Source organism: Pleurodeles waltl, chromosome 4_1 (genome assembly GCF_031143425.1).
Source record: "Pleurodeles waltl isolate 20211129_DDA chromosome 4_1, aPleWal1.hap1.20221129, whole genome shotgun sequence".
Taxonomy (NCBI): domain Eukaryota; kingdom Metazoa; phylum Chordata; class Amphibia; order Caudata; family Salamandridae; genus Pleurodeles; species Pleurodeles waltl.
The window spans coordinates 302,140,104-302,167,524 of record NC_090442.1 but is presented as its reverse complement, the minus strand read 5'-3'; the positions used below and the strand labels follow the sequence as shown (position 1 = coordinate 302,167,524).

General features: G+C 42.8%; 1 protein-coding gene across 4 annotated transcripts in view; it reads left to right on the top strand.

Moving 5' to 3' along the window:
- TSPAN9 (tetraspanin 9) overlaps positions 1-27,421 on the top strand; it is a 796,698-nt gene that overhangs the window by 276,744 nt on the left and 492,533 nt on the right. For 3 of the 4 annotated variants that reach the window (XM_069228388.1, XM_069228389.1, XM_069228390.1), the window contains one exon: positions 4,655-4,707. The gene's annotated coding sequence lies outside the window, so the exon portion shown is untranslated. Of the gene's footprint in view, positions 1-4,654; positions 4,708-4,936; positions 4,953-27,421 lie in introns of those variants that run through there. The other variant, XM_069228391.1, reaches the window with a different exon arrangement.

The window sequence follows — 27,421 nt, the reverse complement described above, 5'->3', positions numbered from 1 at the left end:
TGCGGTATAGGGTGACTAACCCATTTCATGTCACTGCAGACACTGTTTCCATTGCTTAGATTTTCCTACACCATCATTGCCATTAGGTGTGTTATTCTAAATTGTTCAAAGGAAACAAACAAGACAACAACACCCAAAATTGACTAGTTTGTTACCCTACCTACGCCTTTAAGAACAGTTAGCAAAACTTTGAATGTTGTATTGACCAGGAAGGTGATCTTGGGACACAAAAGCAAAATGAACCTGGAAAACCAAAGCCGTGTGAACCTTGACCATAACACCGAAGTTAACCTTGAAAACAACAGAAATGTGAACCTGGAATACAGCAGCAAAATGACCCAAGCCCTGGAACACAATATCAAGTTTGTTCTACTCTTCGGCTGAGGTGTTTGTAGGCCATACTTGTCCCCATCACTGAACACGTAAGGAGTCTTCTCTAATGGGACCGTGTTATTGATAAAAGAAAGAAATGCTCCGTTGTTTCAAATACAACCTAATCTTTTTAAAGCAGGGCTTGCCTACCCTCGTTTGCAGAGATATGTGTTTATTGCTTTTAATGTGTCACATTGTTGCCGTCTCTCGTGTATGCCCAGATCCTTCCTGTAGAGGACGTTTACAACGTAAGCGCACAAGTCACCAGAGAGATTTGATTTATTTTCATGGGGGTGCGTTGTTTTGCAGCAAGTAGCCGGTCCTATCTCGGGGCGAGTTACTGAACATTTGAGTAGCAGCTATCACTAAATTGTGCACTGTTGATGGTGACCAAGCAAGTTGCTTGCATCAGCCGTGAACAGGGTGGTATTGGAATGCCACATGGGGGTACTATAGGTTAGCCGAGCACCCTGTTGTCTCTGGCGCTTAACCCTGATGACTACAAGCAGGAATGCAGTGTTCTGTGGCCACACCGCTCTCTCTGGTGCCACTGAGTCCTTTGATGACAAGAATGAAGGGTGTGGTGGACACAAGCTGGTGATGGAGCATGTGCATCTTTTACTTTACTCGCCATCCCACCTGTTGGGGGAGCCAGTTGGTCCTCTGTGTAGTTTGGTTTGATCAGGGATTGATCGTTGAATGACAGGTGCACATGAATTACTGCAGTTCACAGACACACTTTTGGTGGCATTGTAGCAAAGTCAACAATCACAGACATGCCTGTGGAAATGCCAGGAGATGATCAGTCTGCTTAAGTCCCTAAACATTCATGACGCCTCAGCCACTGAAAGAATTATGTCCACGAATCATGGAGCACACACATCACTTCCTGCAAACATGTACCCATTGTGTAAACCGGGCCTGACGTGTGGAAAAAAATAGCTTATTAGGTTTCTCACGAGAAACTGTTTCTGCATGATTATATCCAACCCCCTTCATCTCAGCCTTCTTCCCTAGTGCTTTTTTATTTCAAAGCTCGGCACTCAGACACGTTAGTCCGAGCTGCGCACGTACAATTCCAATGCAGAGTTTTCACGTTTTCGATAGAATACCGACAATGTCGCAGCGTGAGTTCTACTTCATTTGTTTAATTGTCTTCTACCTAACTCAGTTGCTGCAAGGTGGACGGTTCAGTGGATTAAGTTTTCTTTTATAGACTTAAACAATATATTGCAAATAATTAAAAAATATATATTCATAAAATAAATCACTGAAAAAAATAATAAAAAGCATTCTCAGAACATAAAATAAAATCCATTTATTTGCATTACATAAGGTGGCAATTACAGGCACGTTTTGCCTTATTTGGAAATACTCAGTGGGAAATGCCTAAGATGTTGTAATTGCAGTGAAGCTAAAGAGATAGCGAATGGCAAATTATCTCTGTGCTACGAAGCAGAAATAATGGCCCAGCGTGCACAGTGACACGCTTTTGTAGACGATACCAACATTGCCTGAACAGTCTGTACATGACATACGCGCCTGCCATAACATTGAGACAGTTCGGTTAATGATGTCTTCATGGGATGGAAATTACATGAGTATAATGTTATTGCAAATGTAAGTATGTGTAGCTTCTGATATGAGTATGGTGAGGTGGCCAGAGAGAATCCTCACTGTAGTGTGTGGGTATGTAGCGGAGAGCATTCACTCAGTGAACATCTGCAGCACTATATTGAATGGACAGATAATCAGAAAGGCAAACAGTACCATGTGGCCCACATGCTGCTGTTCGAGTTTACACTCATTTTGGACAAATGACAAGGCTGTGGATAGTTCTAAGGTATAAGAGTACCTGCAGGGCATTTAAAAAAAAGTTTTTTGCTCCTAAATCAGCCTCTGGTGGTCCTAGGACGAGTCCACCTTCAAACTGTTCACCACCACCTGTTCTTTCAGCCTAGAGCATCCCTGGGTCCCCACACGAGGTTACTGGGGATTCCAAAATAACAGCCCTTCACACCATTCAGTGTCTTTTTAACCTCTCTCATGGTTGTAACATTTGGTTTACAGCTGAGAGTAATTTGTATTTTAAGAGTCTTGCTTGTAATATCATTGCTGTAGGACTGCTAGCCCTGAAAATATGAAATGAACTATACTCTCTTGAGGCTAATTATATGGTTACACTTTTGGTGATTTTATTTTCATGTGGTTATGTCCTCTAGGGGCTAACTATATGGTTGCATGACCATGTTTCTTACAAATGCTATTTTTTATTGTGTTGTCCTCTACAGGCTGTTCTGAGCATTACAGTCTAATGCCAAAAGTGTATTTATGATAAAGGTTTTTATTGGGTTTATATGATAATTGTATATGTTATATTAATTTCTCCTTATTGCAAATATTTATTGGGGAGGGTGTGACACCCTCTGAAGCTACACCTCTGAAGGTATATTGCTGCCAGGCGTGTGAATGTTTTATGGCATAATAGTACCCAGTCGGGTAGACACCCGCTGTGTTAATAAGAAATAGTTGGCATTATAGTAACTTCCAGTGGTGGAACTTAAGGTCGTACCACAAACATTTTTTGAGCCAACATTTTTCACCCTTCCCCCTGGTCACCTAAATTAACTATTGTTTGTCCGTTAATAGTTGTATAATTCTGCTTTTAAATTATCCGGCATAGCAAAATGAAAGATTTTCCTTTTCCCACAGCAAGGCTTTAGGCGTTGACTGTGATAGAGCATTTGTTCTGTTAATTTTAGAGCTCTGCTATGTTTTGGGTGTGAACCCTGACTGAAGATTGTCCAATAGTTATGTCCTTTCTAGGAGTTGTAGTTCAGAGATAGCTTTGCATTAGGGTGTTTTATGTGCAACATTTGCTCTTCTGCAAATGTCAGTGGTGGCTCTGCACATAGAGAGGTAGGGAGCCAAGTTAACCTTGGCCACGTTGTCCAAAATAGGCTTGAGCAGGCTTCTTGCTGCAGAGCCACTATGTCGTTCAGTCAGGCCGCTGTCTTCCAGTGCCAGGTTTTCACATCCTGGCTTTAGTTTTGCATTTAAGAAATTGCTAGGACAAATTTCATACATAACTGGCAGAGCACACCATAACTTCAGCTGTGTGACCCCCGACAAACACCATACAAATCCTCGCCGCCTGCGGTGACATGAAAGAGGTCTTGGCCATAATGCAGTTATTCAGAACTTCTTCGCGGGCCATTCCCTGTGGATGATTTAGATGTTTAATGTATTTGCCTATGTTCTCATTAGATCTACTTGGGGCATGTGCTTTCATGTGGTGGACTTCACACAGCCAATATTCTCTTTCAATTTTTGCCAGGGCCACCAAGCAGTATATGTCCAGTATTGATTTGTTCAACTTGGAGTCAAGTAAAAATTACGATTTTTTTCATGTTGATGGGAGCTAAACAGACGCACAATTAAGATATATTTCTCAGTGATCCATAGGTCCACACGCCCATCATTCTTCTTCCAGGATTAAATGCTTCTGAACTTCTCTTGGCACGTGTTAAGCTGTGCTCACCTCTCCCGCTACTACTGATCTCTGTTTTTTACGGTCAAGCGCACAAGTGCTCTGTCCCTGTGGTAATCTCTCTTTGAGCTTTTAACCACGCCCAGGTCACACCTGACACTTTCATTGGTTCGTGGGCTTTCCTTTTAAAATCGGCTTGATTTCATTAGTGAAAAGCATGCATACATCATGCCTTTTCTGGTGTTTAGCCCTCCTCGAGCGCACCGACCAACTATAAAAAACATACGAGGCTCCATGTTTTCAGCCTGGTTTCTGCACAACTTTATCTTTTTATTTTCCGCGCAGCGCGATCACACTGGGTTTTACATAGTGCGTTCGCACTCAGTTTTTTGGTTTTCAGTTTCTGCGCGATTGCGCTGGGTTTTACATAGCACTATCGTGCTTGTTTTTTTTTCTTTCAATTTATGTGGCAAGAAAAGTCTGGTTAAGAGTTTACAGCACTAATAGCTCTAACTCAAGCAAATGCGAGACCTGTTGCGTTGCAAATGCTTGTTGTATAGTTGTAGCTCTGTGGCTTGAAGGATCGACAATGGCCTCCCTTTGAGCGTTGGTGATGGATTCCTTCCATCTGGCTAGCTAGTATGCTGTGTGATGTGCTCTGAACTGTGAATGTTTTACATCCATAAGCATTCACTTAGCTTTTATTAGTTGTAAAAACGCATCCTTTAATTACACAATTGTGTTTCATGTAGAAAACGTGTTCTGATGCTCGTTTTTTCTTTTTCTTGACAGAGTTCCTAACTAGTTTGTTACAGACCATCTACTGCAGAAATTATATCTTCACGGTAAGTGGTGAACTTTACAAAATATAAAGCCTGTGTCTTGAGACATGTGACAATAACTGTTGAGCTGAGGCTTCTTGGACTTCATATCCACTCATTCATTCAAGCACATGAAATGTGCACAAATGGAGGCATAGAGCTGTCATTCCTATCACACCTGTGATAGTCTACCCTAGACCTGGTGTGCGTCCGTGCCTAGTGGGAAGTTGCGTGCAGCCGGTTACCTGGTTTCAAGTTACTCAAATCTTGTGAGTCCTTTTCAGTTTTTATTGTTGAATGTTATGTTCATATAAAGATTTGGATGTGTCCGCACTGAATGGCATCAGCCACTGATCCAAGTGTGAGCTGCTTTGCTTGATCCACATGTGGTCAGTTTGCAAATATGTTCAGGAGATGCCTGCAAATCCTCCACCATGTGTTGCCCATGAGTTGCCCAGAGCGAAGGATACCACTCTGGGCAACTTCAAATGGTCCAGTGGTCCCAAAACCAAACTTTCTGGGTCCAGAACCACCATACCTGTTTTGCAATTTTACAATGTCTGGATCTGCTCCTGGAAAAACCAGGGAAGGGGCTGCAGGGAAGAGTCGCAGCCTGGCTTTCGCCCATCCTCCAAGCATCAGGGGTCGGGGGGGGGGATAGGGGGTTGGGTCTAGGGAGGATGCAGGCAATTCCCCAATACACAAATCCTAAAATCGTCTCGCCCGCCCTCCCTGCCTCTTGCCTTCCCATCCTGGACTCTTACTGGCCATCACGTAGCTAATTCCCACCTGCTCAGAGCATGTTAGAAATGTCTGTGTTAAACTCTCCGGAATCAGGGAAAATCTGCGAAAGAGAACCTGAGAATTCCATTTCCAGGAAGCTATTCCCTGTTCTGGGAAGGTTGACTTGTAGCTTCTATTCTCTAATGTGGAAATACCAGCTGGAATCATTAATTAAGTCCCTGATATCTCCCCACAGAGATAACAGGAAGCTCGTAATGGAAGACCAAGTGTCAAGTCGCAGGGCCTTCCTAATATGCAACCTAACAAATGGGTCAGCAAATATGTTTGCAGAAACACTATCCCATCATTAGTTATTTGAAAGTAAATAAGCTACTAAAGCATCAGTCTAATAGGTAGTGTATGTGTTAATGACAGTGTTAATTAGTGATAATGGAATGGGGTTTAGCATTGTCGCTGAGTGCTGCACGACTTGCTAGGAGCATAGAGTTGCAACACTCCTTGTTTGCTTACTACCACTTTTATAGGGGAAACATCCTACACAACACAGCCTTAGCCAGGCGGACGTTTACCACGCAAGCGGAATAGCGATTGCCTAAACCACAACTGCCTTCTTCTCTGCCTTAACCACACATGTTCCTAAACTATGCATATGTGCATGTTCCTAAACTATGCATATGTGTGGTTAAGGCAGAGTTAAGGCAGAGAGCGGTCTGGTGGTGCGGAGATAAGAGCAAGAAGGATCGTGAGAGGATGCTGTGAAGTATGTGGGGCTGGGGCAGGGTGGGGGTATAGGTTTTAGTGGTGGGAGTGGATTTAGGGCTGTGGGTGGGGGGCTCAGGGTAGTTTATTTTTTAGGGCTTTGGGTAGGGGGTCAGGAATAGTTTATTTTTAAGGGCTTCGGGGTCAGGGGTAGTTTATTTTTTAGGGCTTACGGTGGGTTGGGGTAGTTTAGTTTCTAGGGGCGGGGAAGGTTTAAGGATGAGCGGGAGAAGGGAGGAAAGGAGAGGAGGAGGGATAGGAAGAGGATTTCAGTGAGGTAAGTGGGGCTGAGGCAGGGTTTGGGGGTAGTCTTTAGCAGTGGGGGTGGATTTAGGGCTTAGGGTGGTGAGGGTTCGGAGTAGTTTATTTTTTAGGGGTGGAGTGGGTCGGGGTAGTTTATTTTTTAGGGCTTTCGGGATAGTTTAGTTAGGGGTGGGGGAGGTTTTAGGGCTCAGGGTGGTTGGGCATTGTTGGGGTAGTTTATTAGGGGCAGGGTAGTTTATTTTTTAGGGTGTAGGGTGGGTGGGGGAGTCGGGGGAGTTTAGTTATTAGTGGTGGGGGAAGGCTTTAGAGCTCAGGGCAGGTGTGGGGTGTCGGAGTAGTTTAGGGGTGGGGGAGGTTTTAGTGCGCAGCACAGGTGGGGAGTTGGGTTAGTTTCTTTATGTAAACAAGGGCTAGGGTTTTTGGGGGGAGGTTTATAGAGGTGGGGTAGGTCTGGGCCTCAGGGGGGGAATGGGGTAGTTTTTAAGAGGGGGTTGTATAACATAACCGCACATGGCGTGTCTACATATTCCTTTACTAAGCATACTTTTACTACAAAATTAGTTGCAAAAGGCATGCGTGGAAAAGATGAGGTCGTGGTTCCAACCGCGTTGCTAAGGCATGCGTGGTTCCGGCATGTGTGGTTGTGTCATACAACCCTTTGATACCCCCTTGTGCTGTGAAAGTATTCTGAATGTTGTAGTCTTAGTTCTCTTTTATTGAACCATTTGGACAAAAACACAGGAATACATTGATTTGCAAAAGAAAAAAACAGGACTGGAAAACTGATGTGCAACAAGTGATTGGAGGACCCCACAGTTCTGGTAAAAGCCTAGTGCACTTTTTAACACATTCCAATGAACACATTCTGTTTTAGCACAGGTAAACAAGAGAGAGAATAAGTGGCTCTGAACATCACACACTCCTTTGAGAAAAGAAGCCTAAGAATGAGTTAGGCGGAATTTCCTGCAGAGATTCCCGGGAGTCAGAATTACCACATTAACGGGTAGTATCTCCACGTGGAATTCTGCCCATTTTGAATTAGACCCTTCAGAATGAGAATAATTCAGCAGAAACACATATACCCAATGTGGCATTCTGCATGATATTGCCTATTGTGAAGGTTTAACTCTCTCATTTACAACCTGCAAGGAGCAAGTGGTAACTGTGATTAGTGGCTTCCGTGTGAGTTGGGGGCAGAGGAAGGGGCACAGGCAAGTCTGGGGATGAATTGGAAGAATAAGGAATACCTTTGTCATTGTCTGGAGGAGAAGGCTTGATTCTTGTTGAAGCCAAAGTCTTGTGCCATTTCCGGCTGGTGAAATCGGGCCCAGTGTTCCTGCACCTGTTTTCTGATTATGCCAAAATTGTTTTCCCAGGCAGAGGTACTCTGTTGTCCTATAGGAAAATTTAAAAAGAAGTGTAACAAAATCACTGAATAAAGACTTTATTTTTTCAACAAAATCGGGCCATTGGAGACATGCCTGTAAGGCTCTCAGAAGAACGTCACATAGTAATAGCATACCTGGAGCATTCACAGATATTTTACCGTGTTTACTTTAAATATTGCACCATGCCATGTAATTTTGTTCTGTGTTTGAAAACAAATTATTTGTGTATTTATTGACATATTGTAAAATGCTTCAAATGTGTTTCACTATCAGATAGAATGATGACAATCATGAAACAAATGAAAGTACAAACTATTGTGGAAAATCACCAGAAACATTTTGATTACCGAGAACATTTAATCCACCCTGTCCTTGAGGTGAACACATTTTGCTAATGAGCCTAAATAACCCTCTTTTTATTCCTCCCAAGTTCCAAGCTATACTGTGAAATTCACGAATTCCTCTCGAAAGAGCAACAATGATAAATGAGTTGCAGGTGTGCTTGCTCGATGTAAATAGTTTTCATGCAATTGCCAATACATTTGTGGTGGCAGTTATATAGTCACAAGTATTAGAAATAATGAACAAGTCAGGATTAGAGATTTACAATATGTGCACAACAGAAATCTCTGTCTATCCCCAGTACTGCCTAGTTAAGCTTCCCTTGTAAGGTTACTTATTAGAAGGTAAGTCTGTGTTTCTCCCCTTTTGCATTAAGAAGACTTAGGCCCTTATTACAGTTATAGGAGTGCATTAAAGATCACTAGTCAGTAAATGTGTTTAACTCCTTGAATGTACTTTTGGTTGGTGAAATCACACTCTGGAATTTAAGGTGCTACAGTCGGCGTTGTGTGCTGCACTGTTCTCCTCTACAGCACTGTGGAGTTATCCAGGGCTACACAGATCATATAGTCACAGCCTGGTGGGTAGCAGCACAGAAGAAGGTTGATCACCGCAGTGGTGCAGTTTGGTGACTTCTTTATTCCCCCCTTACTAAAGTAACAAAGGTGTCCCACTTCTTATCGGATTTCATTTCTCACATGGGTCAGGACAGCTCTCTGGTCAGTGAATACAATATATTGAATTATAGATGGGGGAATAGTCAATTATGGGGATGTTTTTCACTGAGGGGTTCTGATTGACATCAAATAAACAATGAGGGTTGTGTATGGCCCACAAAACCATCCTCCCCTGCTTTCAACTGCTATGTAGGTGCAGAGGAGTAAAGGGGAGCCGTGCATAACATAAACTCTCCTCACTGCCCTAATACGAATTCATAAGCTCGAAGTAATTTATATAGTAAAACATCCTAAAACTGGAGTGCAGGGAAGAAGCTCACGTGTTCCATATCTGCCCTCTGCAAGTCAATCCATTCTGCATGTTTACATATAATATTCCCAAAGAGACAAAAAAGTTGTCAATGAACCAGTTCTTAATACATAATGCCGTTCACATTCTCTCACTTTCACCATTTTAGTTTTCCACTTTTCAGACGAGGGTAATGACATTGGTGTTTAATTGTGCAGTATTTAAGACCATGCTACAAGCATTGCTACATTTTATTTGTTTGTGGTCGCTTGAACTTAACACCGTGTGTGAGGGGTAATCCAATCAAGTTGTTTGAGGATTGTCTGGCAATTTTACACCCAGCATACTCTGACAATATTGTGATATTGCTGACAAGTAGTTTGTCAATTTCGGGTGCAGCCATATGATGTCTTCAGGTCCCCTCTACTTGTGGCAAACGTCTACAGCAAATGTGTGAATTAATTTAATTTAAAAACACCAACATTCTATACAATAACCACTTAGAACAAAATTGTATTCTAAGAACATTCGCTGCTTTTAGAAAAGAAAAAAATGTAGTGGTTTATTGTGTTCCATGTCTCATTGGAGATGATCAGGTCCTCTGCTGTCTGCCATTTTTGAGTTATTCTTGAAAAAATATCTGTTTCTTTAGTGTTATAAGCCTAACTTTCCAGAATCTTACTGATTGTATGTGGTTCTGTCTGTTACGTCTTCAACCAATTCTGATCTTGCCATTACTGATTTCAGGTCTGTTTTCATTTTGAAAAAATGAAATTTGATTGTAAGACCATAATACAGAACTTAATAGAAATGTAATATGTGGTTCAACATTAGCCTATGCTTTACATGTATCCTGATGTAGAAAGTCTACAAAATAAGAATATCTGTTCACTTTCCATCTTTGCAATATGATACTTTCTAAGAGTCATTGTTGCTCTGGTGTTACATCTTCTAGCTGAGTGGACACACCAAGACATGGAACAGAGTAATATCTAAACAGTTTCTCTTTTTCTCTTTCTTTTTCAATACCCATAACTTTTTTGTCTACCAACGTTTTTGGGTGATTTAGTTAGTCGAGGAAAGTCCACAATTTTATATTTTACAAGCATCTGACTCATAAAATCATTATCTAATATATAGAGTACTAGTGTGTGTTGTAAAAACTGGAGAACTGTGCAAAATTTGCAAAACCGTGCTATTTCACAAGCCCAACCCCTCTCCATTTGTTGATTTATACAGTATATTTAATGCCAGCCTATGTGATTTATTGGGCAGGACTTTTCAGCATTATGTGTAATTTTACAGCTCACACAAAACTAGCCATGAAGAACGAATGAAGCACAATTATTAAAAGGAGCTGCATTTCTTTTGCAACTTTTATTTATTGAGATTTAATTAACACAGTGCCAGCAAAAGAGTCACAAAATATCGAAGGTTACACCCTGGGAGAAAAACAGGCAGTTTTTGAAGAGATCTTCAAAGCGTAGTTCCAGACAGCTATGCAAACGTTGCTTGGACTGTGACTCAAATGTATGTAATACAGAATAATGAGCACTTGCCATCAGGTGATCTGTGGGGGCTAAATCCTCCAGTATAGGCAAGGCTGAGCGCCCCCAAGGACACCCTCTCCAGGGTCCAAAAGGCACATTAAGTGTAAAGGGGGACATAGGGGGTGGAGGAAAGTGCTAAAGGGGTGGAGGGAACAAGGCATAATGGAGAATAGAAGATTTGAGCGCCCGCAGGTATGTGAGTATTGCAACAAAGAAAGAATGGAGCACACCTGGAGTACAATCTAAAAAAGAGCTGCACACTTTCAACCAAAATCCAAATTTTAGGGCAAAAAAATTCCATCCTGAGCTCATTTATATGATCCTTCATTTTGTTGCCAAATTTACAAAAATTGAAAAAAATTGAGACTGACCCGAACAAGGTATGTTGTGGTACTCCGACACTTCCTTGTAAAATGTATGGTCTCTCGCTCCCTCTTTCTCTTCATGAAACTGAATTATTATCAATTAAAGGTTGTTGTATGCTTTCTGATCATATTTATTACTTGTATGACCACTCAAGCTTATTGAACCACAGCAATTTATGAATTTGAAAGCCTGCAAAAACCTGTTATGTTATGGGCATTTGTTAGTGCATGGATGTCACCCCAGGGGGATTACTGCCCTGACTGGGTCCTATTGAATGAGTACGTTTTTAATTTTGTGCCGGAATTCTGTGGAGACTGGCTGCTCTAATGTACAAGAGAAGGAGGCTGTTCCAAGCTTTACGAGCCAGATATGAGAAAGTGCGGCCACGGGCTCTGGATCTTCGTATGAGACATGGGCAAGCAGTAGGCTAGCAGAGGAAAGATTACCGGTGAGGGTGTGGAAGTTGATGCTCTGTTCAAGTATGTGGTTCCTTGGTTGTGCAGTGCTTTGTATGTGTGTGTGAATAGTTTGAAAAAAGTGTTTGTGAATGGTAAGGCGCAAAGGGGGTCCTTAAAGTTCAAAGATAATTGAGTGTGGCGTGGGAGGTTAAGTGTGAGACCGGTCATGCATTCTATAGGACCTGTAGTCCCCTAGTGAGTTGTGTGGAGATTGCATCTTATACTGCATTGCTGTAGTCCAGCTTACTGGTCATAAGGGCTTGGGAGATAGTTTGACAGTGTTGAGCAGAAGCCAATTTAAATATTTCCTGAGGAGTTTGTGTGTGTGGAAGCAGGTGGAATTGATTGAGTGGACCTGAGTGTACGTCAAGATTTGTTTGTCTATTATGATCCTTAGGTTACTGGCTTGGCTTGACCGAGTGGGTGTGGGTCCTAATTCTGAGGGCCACATTGTTGAGAACTAGAGTGAGGTGTCTTTCCCCAAGAGTACCACCTCCATCTTCTCGGAGTTGAGCTTCAGGAAGTTGGTCTTCATCCAGTGGTGGACTTCCGACATGCAGTCTGTGAATTTAGTTTGGGTGTTGGAGGTATCCTCAGAGAGGGAGAGGATGAGCTGAGTATCGTTGGAGTACAAAATGATGTTGAGCCCATGGGCTCCGTCCATGCTGACAAGTGGGGCCATGTAGACATTGAAGAGCTTGGGGCTACGAGATGAACCTTGGGGACTCCATAGTTCAGGTTGGAGGGTGAGGTGTAGGGTGCAAAGGCTGACTGTCTGCACATGACCTGTGAGGAAGGAGCTGATCTATTGAAGTTCACTTCCGTGTATTCAGGTGTAGTGGAAGCACTGGATGAGGAGTTGGTTAAGAGATGGTATCGAAGACCAAAGAAAGGTCAAGAAGAATGAGAGCTGTAGTGTAGTCCTTGTCCATGACAAGATGGATGTTGACTGTGGTGGCAATGAGAGCAGTCTTGGTGCTGTTATTAAGTCTGAATCTAGATTGGGCTGAATCTCGGAGGTGGTTGCCATTGAGTTAATTGTCTAGTTGTTTTTGATGAGCTTTATCCAGGGCCTTTGCCTGGGTAGGATAGCAGAAAGATGGGTTTATAGTTTGCCGGAGTCTTCAGATCTGATGAAGGGTTTTTCAGTAGCAGCAGGGTCCAGGTTCTGGGAAGTCTGTGGTCCTTCCCCTGGATCATAGCTTCTTTACCATCCTTTTCATTTGGGTGACTTGTATCCTTCCACTGCTCACATTCATCAAGGAACTACTTTTTCTTTTGCCTATAGTGCTCCTTGGGTGTGTGTGTATTTTCTTGCTCGCTCTTTCTCTCTCTCTCTCTCTTTCTCATGTGTTGCTTCCCCCTTGAAGCCCTCAATCCCACCTCCACCCCATGCTCTCGTAGTTTCTCACCCCACCACCCAACTTGTCCACTGTTTACCCACTCCTCCAAATCTGGCTTTGCATTTTATTTTTCAATCCCTACCTCGGAGCTCCTCCATTACTAACAGCTCAGTCTTCTCCATTGATTTTTTCCCCCACCCCACTGCCCACTTCTCTGCTGTCAGAGCGCCTCTCTCTGATGCATTCTTTCTTATTTGTTTTTATCTTTTTTAAAGCCCAGCAGCTGCAATTTGCTGCTGGGCTTCTCATTTCTTAAAGAATGCTTTCACACTCAATTTATTCTTTTTTTCCAGTGTATTGCCCCAAGATGGGCATACACGTGCTACAAGAGGATTGCAGAATCTTTCTATATGTCTGTGCATACGTCTTGATGCGTTTGTGTATATGCCCCCGCATGCTGGGCCACCATAGCATAATGACACCTCTGTCCACATACATGATGACACAGACGTGCACTTTATTTCTTTTTTTTTCTGATGTTCTTCAGCATCAGTGAACAGACATTTTGTTCTTTTTGCCATTGCGGAACAGCATTGGCTAAAAGCTTTGGAAAAATCCATAGGTTTTTGTTGGCAAATCTAAGAGGCAACACCTAATGTCTCTGCCAATGCTTGTTACAGTCTAGTTGAGTCATGATTACTCATCTGTAATAAAATACTTGCATAGCTACTTTATTGTAATCTCACAGTTGAGTTCCGATGCCCCAATACTTGCTAACAGTGCCAGCAGACAATGTGAAACGGCATGACAATGAGCAGAGTTGCATTGGTGACTTAAGCAAATACAACTTTTCTTTTTCGATCTTCTTAAAGGGAAATAGAACGCCATTAACCTATTATAAGGTGTTTCTGGTAGCTTATAATTGCAGTGATGGATTTCTTAACAAGAAAGTCAGGCACCATGTGTAACTTTACACACTTTCTAACTCAGTCACCTTTCAAAGTTACATTGTGAAACAATCTAACGCTTCTCCAGAGTAAAGTGTAAAAGGCCATTTAATTAAGACAGGGTTGCATCCAATTGAAACATAACATTGTTATGATAACATCATTTAATGCAAATCCCTGTTTTAGCCCCACATTTTCCCTGGACCCGTGCCTTCACTCCTTCACACCCTCTCACTTACACTCTTCTTCTCACTTTTCACTTGATAACCACTTTCCATTCCCAACTTTCTCACTTCCTTTACCCAAGCGTCCTCCAGTGAAGCCTCCTTAATACGTCCCAAACATCCCTACACCTTTATCATTCACTTGTGCTCCCTTCCCCCCGAGGGGTGGATATGTTGCATTGCCCCCCTCCCCATAATACTGCCACCCAGTAAAACCATCAGACGGTGTTTTACTGCCCCCACCCCCCACTTCATACTGCAACACACTCCTTTATCTGCCACTGCAGCAAATCGTCTCATGATACAATTCACTCAACAAATACCTTAACTCCAGCATGTAGTAGATTTTGCCCAGATTAGATAGATGCACACCGTCTGAATGAAACACCCCTGTTTCTTCTTCCAACACCTTCATATCCCTGGCCATGCAAAAAACTTGCATAACTCTCTTGAGCTTCTGCCTGGCCTTGTCTATGACCACATGTTTGATTGCCCCCCTCCATTTCTGACAAGGCACAAACTCAGTCCATACTAAGCAAGTCCCCGCCAAATTCTGTTTCAACAACATTAAGTCCTGTTGCATGTGTTGCATTAAAGTCAGACCAGATAAGCAGACAAGATCATCCCCCATCCCTCCCATGTGTATGCAAAGCATGTCAGGGCATCCCAACTTAGGCACCAATGTAGCCAACAAAGGTAAAAGGTTGCCCCATCTCATTCTGCTTTTTCCCCACCATAGCAACTCATGCCTGCTGCTTGACAATCCCAGGTTCCATCTGAACAACTGCCACTCCGCATATTTAGCAGCCTAGTGAATGAATGAATGATCCACCAGCCTGGTCACTGCCTTGTGACTCCTCGGACTGGACACATACCCTATAGAAAAAGGGGGGTGGGGGAATTAGCATTAGCTGCAACTTCTGTGCACCCCCACCTTCCGAGCCAGCTATGAACCCAGCAACTTCACTTTCTCACATACCTCTCACAACACCTTGACTTCCACCTACCAGTCCTGTGAATCTGAGTCCAGTCCCAGTCCAATCGCGTTGCTTCAGTTACTGCCCCAATGCTGAAGGAATGAGTCCCAAAACTAGGTGGATCTCCTGCTCTAACATCCTCAATGTCAAGCATAAAACTGCCAGCAACTAAGCTACTGTGATCTTTGCTCCACCTTTGTGACAAAAAAATCTCCCTTTGTCTGCACCCTGACCAGCATGAAAACCTGTGCCATTCGCTCACAGGACACGCTACCTCACAACCACCCTCTTGTAGCCATATCTATTTCCCCTTCCGGACTTGATCCATCTTAGATTTCCTCAACCAGAACCTCGCTTGCCTCTGCTCCAAACTTATGTCTTCATGAAACACCCCTGACTTGTGCCCCGACCCCAACAATTCACACACCCGGAAAGCCCTGAAAATCATCCAAACCATACACAACCTAAACAAAGGAACCACAAACTTGCCATAACAGCACACAGGCAATTGTGCCCGAATCCCCAACAGCAAATCAAAAGTGACAGCATCTCTCAAACCTTTTCCCTGGCACCCTTCTCTCTGCCCCCAACCCTTCAACACCCTTCCCAGAATATAATTCCTACCAGGGTCAACCCCCAATATAATTTGCAATAAAAAGACAAATCTGCCAACTTGCCCCGCTAAAGTCACAGACGACAAACCCTTATCAATTGAAAGTGTAACTCTCTTCCATCCTTGTCACTCTGCTCCTGACTCAACGGCCTGCTAGTACACCCTTCAGATGTTTCATTTTCAATCCGGGCAAGGAGCTAAATCGTCCTGATAGACCCAGTTAAAAGCTGTTTCACCAGTCTAATCATTCTCATGCCCCCCACTCCAAGATCTCTGCCGGAACGGGCGACTTGACCGTCTCTGCCCCCGCTGCCAGTCTGTGAAATCAGTGCCACTGTAAACGAGACAATGAATCAGCTATAGCATTGGTTACTCTGGTAACTTGCTTAGCCTTAAACACAGAATTCAGCTGTAAACATATGCACATGAAATTGCACAACAAAACAGAGGGCCCTCGAATCCCTTGCCTTCTGTCTATTCACTAGTTCCACCGCAGTCATATTGTCCGCACTAAACATCACTGTCCTGTTTTACATCTCCTCCTCCCAGAACAACAATGCCACCAACAAGGGAAAACATTCTAGAAAGACTATGTTCCTCCCTTGTTGCACCCAGTGCTCTGGCCACTGCTCTGCAACCCACCTCCCATCCCAGAAAAGGCCAGAACCCTGGGCCCGCTGCATCCGAAAGAATTTGCACCTGCCAAATCGTATCTTCCTCCCGCAACTGCATTGAGACCCCAATAATTCATCCAGAAAAGATCTCCAGGCAACCAGATAGATGCTCACCGCCGTAGAATTCCTCACCCAATTATGTGGCAAAAATGCTCCAGATTTAGCCAGGCCCAGCCTCCTACAAAAAGTCCACCCCCCTCACCACTCCTCATGCAAAATTCAGAAAACCCAGTAGTTGCTGCACCTTCCTCAGTTCGAGCCTCCATTCTCCAATCACTTCTTCCAGAAAACTTTGCATCTCCGGCACTTTCCTCTCTAGCAATCTCACCACCAATGCTGACAGTGTCGAGTTCAATTCCCAAAACAATGTCAGGGATGGAGCCCAAGTCTGGGCACTGCACCCAAAGTGCACCTGTAAATCGTCAGTCATGCTGCACGGCAGCTACAACAACTTTCCTATCACAGAACGAGGCCCAACGCCTAATACACAAAATTGTGCTGTCACCTGGTAGTGCTGGGTTGCCACAGGGAGAGGAAGATCCCACCCTTCCTGACCTTATAAACTCTAAGTCCCGCCCACCAAACTACCTATCCTGTCCTTCTCCGTTGTCACGAAGACTCCCTGTGGAAGACTCGGCTGTGGCCTTCACTTCCCCTGGGACCCTTCATAGTACACTTCTTAATATGTGTTTGCAACAAATTTCAAATTGCTTAATGGAATGTTTAGTTTCACAAGAGAGATTCCATAAATATTTCACATACCTGCAATAAGAAGATGGTTTTCATGAAAAAGATAAGAGATCAAGGTGTGGGGAGCAAATGCTGTTGTGAGTGTCCATGTGTGACAACAAATAAAATACACTCTACGGAGAGTACAAATGATATTTCACATCACCTCAGTATTCAGTGGCGTAGAATTGAGGTAGGCCATTGGCCTCAGCCCTTTACTTGACCATCAAACTTCTCATTGATTTGTAATACCTTTACATCAAAAGATAATGGGTACATTATCCCAAATAGGTAATTTATCAACCTTCTCTGTTGTAAGAATAATAGCAAAGAAGACTGGGAAAATCGGGCATTCTTGGTTTGTTTAAGGATTTTAAACTTATGTTGGAAAAAAGTACAGTAAAATATTGATGCATTTTTTATGTCCAAGGGGCTTATCATGCCATGTATCATTACTGCTGATGCATCCATTCACAGTTCCCACTTCCTTTCCGTGTGGGTAAGCAACAGTGCAGCCAAGGTTATACTGCAAAGTTTGCTTCGTATATTTGATAATGGAAATGTTACCTTGCTCTGAAAATATTCACTACTGAATTTGGGAATGGCATTAAAACATTTTGGGTTCAGGTTTAGCTGACTATGTTCAGTAAAACTTAGCAAGTTCTGTTGATTGTCTTGCAATTGTAGTATTTTATCAAATAGCAGTTCTCTTAATTATAATGCAACCTCAAATGTCACATTGTTAAAATACTTAAATGTTTCTGGTACTGCTGGTAAGTGCAAAACGAGACTCTTTTACTCATGGGAGTTTTCAATATAATGTTTGTCTGACCTTTGAGACACCTTTATATGTCTCACCAGACTATTATTTTTGCAACAGCATAATGCCTGTTGAAATGGGTCAGCCCAATTTACCTATTGGCTCGTTTCTGCTTGATTGAATGCACAGATCTTGTTCACATTGTTCACACCTGCTAAAAAAAAAAAGTTCCTTTCTCTTCGGTGAGAAAGCGGGTTCAAAATGCATTTATCTATTTTTTGTCACTCCTTGTTATTGTGCCTACACTTTGGATACCTAGTTAAGTGATTTTGTTTTTCCATCTCCCATTTAAAGTTGCAATAATAAAGGGTGCATAAGACATAGTAACATTGTGGCTGCCTGCAACTTGAGTATGTTTTATTTAATCTTACCTCATTCAACAAAAACAATACAACCACAACAACCACACAACTCAAAGGCCTGTTATTTAAAAGCATCACTGGTAAATGAGCCACATCAGTAACTGATGTTTTTAATGTAAACGTTTTAGTATGGTGGCCACATTTAGGTGGCATATGTTTTTTTTTTCTTTGTTTTTTTTGTAGAATATGCTTTCTAAAAAATAAATAAAATACATTTAACCATTATGCCAGCTTGCCAATGATAGACCTTTCAGCTTTGCCATGCTTGTTTTAAGGCTGTACACATGAAGCTTGTGTGCTATGCCATCACTGACACAAGCAAGGTCCTACCCCAATCCTTGGGAGTCTTACTCACCCAAACAACACCACAGATGCCGTGCGACTTCCATACCATTAAACATTTGCCGGTCTGTTAGACATGTCATCCGCACTGTTTTCATGTACCTTGTGTTAGCCTTAAAATCCCACAACTAGGGATGAGTTGGGCCCAGTCACAGATAGTCTGAATTGTATTGGTACTAAGACCTCGCACCAGATCAGTGTTGCCTCTGGGAGGCGGTGTGCTAAGTTAACAGTATCCTTTATTGCGCTGCATGTGCTCCGTGGAGTCACTTTTGAGTGTGAGATAAGCTGAAGGCAGGAACGTTAGAAGACTGTTGTAGAGTTCCACACAAGTGGATTTTTTTTATTTAGTAGGTGGTTGCAGACTGGCTGCCTCACTCTGTCCAAGGCCACATTCACTAATCACCTTTTTTTGTTCATTTGTTTTACGTTGCTGTCAGGATAACATCCTGTTTGATTTACAACTACTTTGTTCACAAAGTAACGTCATAGGGATAGAAGCTTTCTTTCCTGGCCCGCTGTCTACTACACAGTACATTCATGTGCCTGCCCTTAACGCTCACCACTAGCAACGCAAACTTAATATTTTGTCTCGTTTTCATAACACACCTCTTCTAGGGTACAGCTCAACTCTGTCAGCAATGCAGCCAAAACCCTACTTCCATATTTTGGTAGCCCGAGATGTTGTTTCTCTATCTGTAAGACAACACAGTCATCCATCTATTAGCAAACACTTCCCGTAAAAAGGCCAGACCTACAGACCTTGTCAGTACCTATCTGTACTGTGTTTGCGAGCCTTCTCACTGCTCCCCCCGCCTTGCTCCTTTACCTAACCTCACAGGTGACTGGTGGTTTTTCTTGCAAAATCCCTATAATGTGAAACCGCCTCAGAAAGGTCACACCGTCCACTTTCCAAAAGTTCCCACGTTTCACTGCGTTGCTTGTGGTAAAGTAATCATTTAAGGCAAATTGCATTTACTGACATTTGTTTGCAGTCGGTTCGTTTTTGTGCCCTAACCCCAAGCCTGGTACAGAGATGCTCCTTTTCTGCAGTCATCCTCGTTGGTCAATCTCAATGAGTTGTAGTGGGCGATGGTAATAAAGCCTAAATGGTGAGACTCTGAAAATGATTATTCATTCACCCATTAGTGAGACAGTAGCCAGTATTCACTATACTGGTTGCTTAATTGTTTTTTTCTACAACATACCTACTCCGTGTCACTCCTACTAAAGTCAAAACGTGGCTGTTGCTTTATCAGACACGTGTTCGTACAAAAATACTAAAACTGTAAGGCGCTGAATATTTCAGTAACTTTTTAATTGGAGTTGTGGGTGTCGTGCTGAATTGTACTATAACAATGACACACACAGACGTGTAGTGCTGTGCCTGCCATTTTTAGGGTCGCACGCACAATCGCTCAGTCCCTGTTGTAATCTCTCTTTGGGCTTGTAACCACACCTGGTATTTTGGCTTGCCTTTTAAAATCCGCTTGCTTTCATTAGTGAAAGGCATGCATACGTCATGCCTTTTCCAGTGTTTAGCCCGCCTCGAGTGCACCGGCCAACTACTGAAAACTTACAAGGCTCGATGTTTTTAGACTAGTTTCTGCACTACTTTTATATTTTTATTTTCCACGCAGCGAGCGTGATTGTGCTCGGTTTTACATAGCGCGATCACGATCATTTTTTTTCTTTCTATTTGTGTGGCATGAAAAGTCCAGTTAGGAGTTTACATCGCTAATAGCTCTAACTCTAGCAAATGCGAGACCCGTTGCATTGCAAGTGCTTGTTCTCATTTGTATGCAGTAAGACAGCCTCAACAGATATAGACCCAAAAATCATTGTAGGTTTTTTTCCTAGGCTGTTGCTAATTTATGTGTGTACGTGTGGGCTGCGGCACATGGGAGGAGTGAGACATCCACACTAAAGAAATGAAGAAAAAAAAAACAGCTGCCCTTAATTCTTTTGACCTCTGAGCAATTTGGAGGTTGTCAAGGGTGTAGGTCCAAAAAAAAGCTGAAGTCCATTATCTCCTGGAAACAAATGAGTCTCTGTAGCTTGCCACGCAGCGTCTCAGCTCTGTTTTATGTTCATGGACCATTTAATCCATATCTTCATCCCTTCGGATGCTTCCTGGAAGTGTGGAGGAGATCTATTGCTAAGACGCTCAATTGTATGCATCCATTCATTAAATTATATCTGTGCAGTGCGGGAGGTGCAGAGCGGCTGCTCTTGTAAGCGAGCCTCTTGTACAGTAGATGTGTTTTCCGTAATTTGCTGTCTGAGTTTGGATTGGTTTGCATTTAAATGGAATTTTGAGTGTCTTGCAGATTCTTGCATATTGCATGTTGTAGATGTATCAACTTTTGAGTCGCTGGTTTAAGCTTTCAGAGCTCCTCGTCCTAGATTTTGAACTACAGCCATGGAGGTTGCTCATGCATAAGGAATGATTTATTAAATAATGAAGGAGCTAGCGGTGTACTATAAATCCATCTGTTAACTTCAGGCTTGCTGGATGGTAGTGGTAGGGGATGTGTATGGGTGTTCTGTTAAGACTCATTAGTGGTTATGTTGTGTTAACGCTCATTTGTACAGAGCATTGCTGCCTGTTGTTGCAGATCAAGGATTCAATGTGAGGCTGTAAGAGAGCGTTTGTGGTGTATGCCTTCCATCGGAAGAGTGAGTGAAGCGAGTGAGATTCTTGGATGTGCTCCAAACCTGTCACCATGTACGTTATGACAGAAGAAGATGGTGGTATTTTGAGAAAGGTTGAGTGTGATTCACCTACATTTTTAATGCTTGATGGCTTTGAGCCTGTCCAGGGTGTATGCCATTGCTTGCCATGGTGAGTGAATGTGGAGAAACCTAGGTAGGATGAGTTGACAATGCACTACAAGTAATGAGGCATGCAATGGTAACTACATCCATCACCAAATAGGTAAGCATGGTGACCACTGCATATCTAACATTGGGAGAAGGCACAAAGGATTAAGACATTAAGTGTGGCATGAGCTTTGTTACATAGCCTTTAGGTATCAGACAACTGCCCCAGCCAGTGATTGATGACATGATGTGGATCTCATGCAGAGACCAACTTTGTATTGCTGAAACATCCCAACCCCCACCCCCACCCCCACAAGCTGCAAGGCTCTTGAATTTTCTGATATAGATAGGAAAGAAGTTCCACAGTTTGGCACTCTGTACTGAAAAGGTGTCACAAAAATCTCAGGTTTGACCAGAGATATTGATGCCTGCTTTGGGACTATTTTCCCTGTTCTATAAATACAAAATGCAGTACAGAAGCAATGGTGTTTTGTGGGGAAAGGATATGGGCTATGGCCTGAAGTTCACTTATTAAAAAAAAAATCACATTTTTGGTCCACTATGTTCAAGGTCTAATAATCCTGGGAGGATCTAGATGGCAGCAGCCTTTAAGTGAGGTGGATCCAATAAGCTGCTCATTTGCCCTTAAAGATCATACTTCACAGGAAATCCACACAGAATCCAGAGTCATTGAATTCTCACGTGAAAGTGGCTAAAATTATCTCTACTTGGAACTCACCAACGTACAGCAACAGTTGTCTTTACAGCGCTACACCGTGGCACACATATGGTAGTAGATGGACGTTGAATTAGAAAATTATAATCCACAGACTTTTCATCCATCACTCTTTCGTCTCACCAAATAGGCCCACGTGGCGATGGTATCCCTAGAAGTTGGACTCAGTCTTGCTGTGTTCGATACTCCCTCCACGCCTTGGTAGGGTGAAGCACATTTGTGGTTGCTTGCTTTCTTTTGCAGAGGGAAGATAGGGGTGGCTCAGTCTTTTGGATCCATCACACAAAAAACAACAGCCTGTTCAGCATTAGCAGCACTTCTTAAACACTTCTTAAACACTTAAACTAGACCTCAAAATTCACACCACATCGACTAAACAAATAGCACAAAAGTAGAGTGGTGCAGCAAGCAACTAAAAACAAAAGCGAGAACCTATATGTTAATGTGAAAGAACCTGGTAATAAATAACTTGTATTTTGTATACAGTGGCATTTTGTTTAGTGCAGTTAATAACACGTTACTATCCCTCAGTTTAATAACGCCCGATTTAAGATGAGTATTTTCAATGCAACGGGTCTCGCATTTGTTCGAGTTAGAGCTATTAGCGTTGTAAAGAAAAAAAACGCAGCACAATTGCGCTATGTAAAATGCAGCGCGATCACGCTGCATGGAAAATAAACAGATAAAGTAGTCCAGACTCCAGGCTGAAAACATCGAGCCTCGTACCGGTGTGTGTAGGTGGGCTAAACACTGGAAAAGGCATGACGTATGTATGCCTTTCACAAATTAAAGCAAGCGGATTTTAAAAGGCAAGCCCACGAGCCAGTGTAAGTGACGACCTGGCATGGGCGTGTTAGAAGCCCAAAGAGAGATTACAGCATGTGACGGAGCGCTTCGTGCTCGCCCATAAAAAATGAAAATGTTACTTCGGCAAACACTGACAAAATAGAAAGGGAAGAACATTCCATTCAACTATACGTTTAATACAGAATGTGAATATTTCTGTTAGTAATGTGGTGTTCCCTTCAGCTGTCATATCCATCTTGTGTGTTGGTTGCGAGGACTGACTGCACATAAATGCCTGGATCCCCATCGCTGGCATCTGTATGCGGACTGGTCCATGAGAGTGAATGACGCTGTCCTGCCGCTGCGCGCCCAATGATTTGCTGTTCATTGCAGTCCGCGCTTTTAATGTACACTGACACTGACAAACTAGCATGACACATACTCAAGAATGAATGGACCCTGCATTAAGAATGTGACATCAAAACACCTCCTGAACTTAGCGATGTGAACCACAAACACAAATAATATCAGTAAAGGAAGCGCAGATGCCCGCCAGCTATAGTAATACTTGAGGCATGGCTCCGCCATGCAACAAATGTGCTGCACCATTTTTTGTTGCTTGTGAAATAAGGTGTGGAATAAAACGGTGCGGGCAAACCATAGTTCAAAGCTTCACGATGAAAAACCGAGCAAGGTCTGTTTGCTTTATTCCCTCTCCTGTAGGCAGGTAAGATATTGCAGAATCAATTTTCCAGATGTTTGCCCGAGGTAAAGCACGTGGATTATAGCCTGAGGTTCTCCTCTGAGGTTTAGTCTCTGTGGAAACAGACTCTCGCATCCTTGCAAGAGATATGACTCAAGCCAAGCACATCCGCAGCGCCGGCACCGCGTCGCCCACCCACGCCAGGGTTTCTTCTTTTTACACCTGTTTGAAATGACCTCTGCAGCTTACTTACTCTTCCATGTGCTCATGTGGCCCCTGGTTAATAACCTCCATTTTTGCTAGATTTGTCACAGGTGATGGGGTTTGCCAGCACCTGCACATTAAGAGTGCATTATTTTCACATTTTGGTTTCAATTCCTCGTCCAGTTTTTAAGCTGGTCTGAGCTTGCCTCAGAGGGGGCCAACCACATTTGAAAAAATGTGTCTCTTTCATCAAGGTGTGTCCCTCTAGGGGTTCTACATCCCTTGTAACATTTGTAAGATTGCTGCTTGCACTTTGTAGTACAATTACGAATGAATACGCACATAGGTCTAATTTAAAGAGGGTTGTAGTGAGATTTGTGCTAAAAAGGCATTGAAAGTCCCATGTGCACTCTTCACATTACTCCAATGTAGCAACACTACGTGTTCTGCATGGTCACTCCAGATTTAATTTTTTGCCTTTTTATACATCCTGTTTTTGCTGGCATTAGGACAATATGGCACTGGAAATCAGAGTAACATTCTCTGCGCTCTGGACCTAAAATGGTATTGCCTCAAATGATTTCACCCAATTCATATATATCCCTATAAGTCATTTGTAAATGGTGCCTAAAGTGCACCTTTAGAATGCAGAGTTAAATGTCATGTGGGTTGCAGTGTATCTTTACACCACCCACACATATGACACAAAATATGTTTGCCATTTGCACTACTGTAGCTTATCTGGACTATGGTTTGAATGCACAGCGGTGACCGTTGGCAAAGAAACAAGTCATTGCCATGGAGGAAAAGCCAGTTTTTATAAAGACAGCTACAGCACTGCCTCTTTTGGCTTTAAGGTGCAGGAGAGGTTTCTTCTGTTCGTTCATAGAAACCTCCCAGACAGCCAGGCTACCGTCTCAGTAAGAAGGAGGACCATATCTGGTTCTGTCAGGAAGGAGAACATATCTGAATGTGGTGTCGGTAAGGAGCTGAAGACAGCTCTGCCTGTTGTTAGCTGTGATCTGACATCTTGAAACATGGGCTCCTGTAAAGCAAAGAGGATGTACTGCAAAAGGAGGTGGTTGGTCTGCAAGATAATTACTAAGTTTGGGTGGTAGAATTTCTCAAATCCCTGGCTAGTGTCCAGGATGAATCTGGCACCTGAGCAGTCACATCCTGAGAAAATTCCTGGATGTGCAAAGACTCCATCTGAAGAAGGCCCTGCTGGAAGAAGAGTCCTGACTCCTGCGGGAAGAAGAGTACTCACTCAAGACAAAAGAACTCCTGAATCCTGCTGCCATTCAGGAACAGGAACTGCTCTTCAAAGGTCGAGTGAATGGTCTCCTGTTTACCTGCTTCAAGGCAGGAGGACCCCTGACTTCAAAAGGGCCCTGCTGACTAAAGCGAAATAGTCCTTTCTAGAGAGTTGGCTGGAGAGGAACCTGGTGCCCAGAAGCCTGCCCTGAGGAAGTAGGGGCTGCATGGCTGACCAAAAGAATATTTCCCATTAGTTGGAGACTAGGCTTGAAGTTAAAATCTTTTACCAGGAGCACCTGCTTAGTGTATACGACCTCCGTACCATAGCGATGTGCCTGAAATTGCCCACAATGAACTGTTGCTTTTCCATGGCTCAGCATTTCAAAAGTTCACATCTCCTGTTCATCTTAACCTATTTTGAGGATATTTCTGCCATTTTGATTGTTATTATTTTCACTATTTTAGTAAATTGGTTTGGGAACTTCATTGCATTGTTTTCTTTGCTTTAAAAGTTGGCACTGCTTGAACTTAGAATGCATTTCTCTGGGCATGTCCTTAGCTATCAGTGTTCAAGCAGAAATTCTCTCAGAATTGTGCTTTAACCTAAGCAGAATGGATTTATGAAGTTGATAGGACACCCCACTCCCAAATGATTTACCCAATTTCTGTTACTCGCCATATGATGAATGTTGTATATAGATGATGGACATGATAGCAGAGTCTTCCCCTGTTCCGCCTTGAACTTGTTGATCACATGATTATGATGGGGGTGAAAATGATGTTGGACTGGCCACCTCTTTTGACGGGCCAGTGCCTTGTCACTTTTAGAGACGCAACTTACATGGATGACTATCTTGAAATCCATGGTCGTCTTCCATGTAAAAGTGTTGCAAGCGTACATAATGTCGTTAGTTAAGTGTGTGGTGTGGGAATGACCAAGATTATGTTTTGTTCAATTTAGAGTAGATGGATTTTATCCATTTTTAGGGTCGAGCTTGCGTTGGATGCGCTTGCGCATGCGTTTTGCTTGCGAGACACTTTAGGAGTTAGAAAAGGGCTCTGAGCCCCGTCCACGTCACGTCAGTGTCTTTCATTGGTTTGTGGGCTTGCCTGTTGAAATCTGCTTGCTTTCATTAGTGGAAGGCACGCATACGTCATGCCTTTTCCAGTGGTTAGCCCTCCTCAAGTACAACGACCAAGTACTGAAAACATGCGAGGCTCACTGTTTCCGTCCAGTTTGTGGACTACTTTTTATCATTTGTTCGCAGCGCGATCTCGCTTGGCAGAAGTCGAGCGCTTTGCATAACATCGACCCTGTTACATAGTTAATTGCACTTTTGCCGGTTATGTAGATAATTGCACTTTTGTCAATAGGTTTCACTACGAGTGAACTGTAGCAGCGCGATCGCGCTGTTTTTTCCATTCAATGTGGCAAGTAAAATCCGGTTGGGAGTTTACAACTGCTAATAGCTGTAACTCGGAGAAATGTGAGACCCTATTGCATTGCAAATGCTTGTTATACTTAGCTCATGGTTTTGAGTAGCTAACATTTATTCCTGAGCATTCTTACCTTAGTAAGACTGCTTTTTGTATGTTCACTCACATTCTCCCAGGCTTTCATTGCGCTCTAAAGGTACTTCATAAACATGTCAGAGAACTGCACATTGTTTCTTTATCTATTATTTCAAGCTTTTTCTTTATCCTTTTCAGAAATAGTACCATTCACCAATGTATTTTTGTTTCTGTGACATATACCTTGCACTGCATACGCATTTTGTCAGAAACTGTCCAGTTCTTTTCCTTTCTGCGTTTCTCGCCGAAGCCTCAACCAAGTGAGTTTAACAGGCAAGCCTTTCTTTAGTCCCCAACTTCATTTTCATGCACAGTCTGATGATTCTTCCTGTGTGTAATGCTTATCTGCAGGGCCTGCACATGTTGTCTTCTGCTCCAATAACCACCACAAACTCTAATTTTAGAAATGCTGATCTGCAAAGCTCAAAGACCATAACAATGCCCACTGCTTATAGTTTATTTTATCACTTTTGGGTTTAACCCTTGACAGGGCTTGGCATGATCACATCCTATACAGCAATAGGAGTAGTGTAGATTAGGCATTAACTCAACTTTTGTCGGGCGATAGGAATGTCTGCAGACCTCAGGGCTTACAGTGTTATCTTCTCAAAAACCTACAAGTTGTTAAAACTGACATACACTACTGGTTGCACATTGTGTACTTAACGAGTGCTAACTAACCATAGCAACAATGCACACAAGAAAGCGTTCTTTGAGGAGTTTTGCTCTCATCCACTTGGGTTGCACAAAGCCAACTACATTATGTTTGAAAACATACCACTGTAAAAT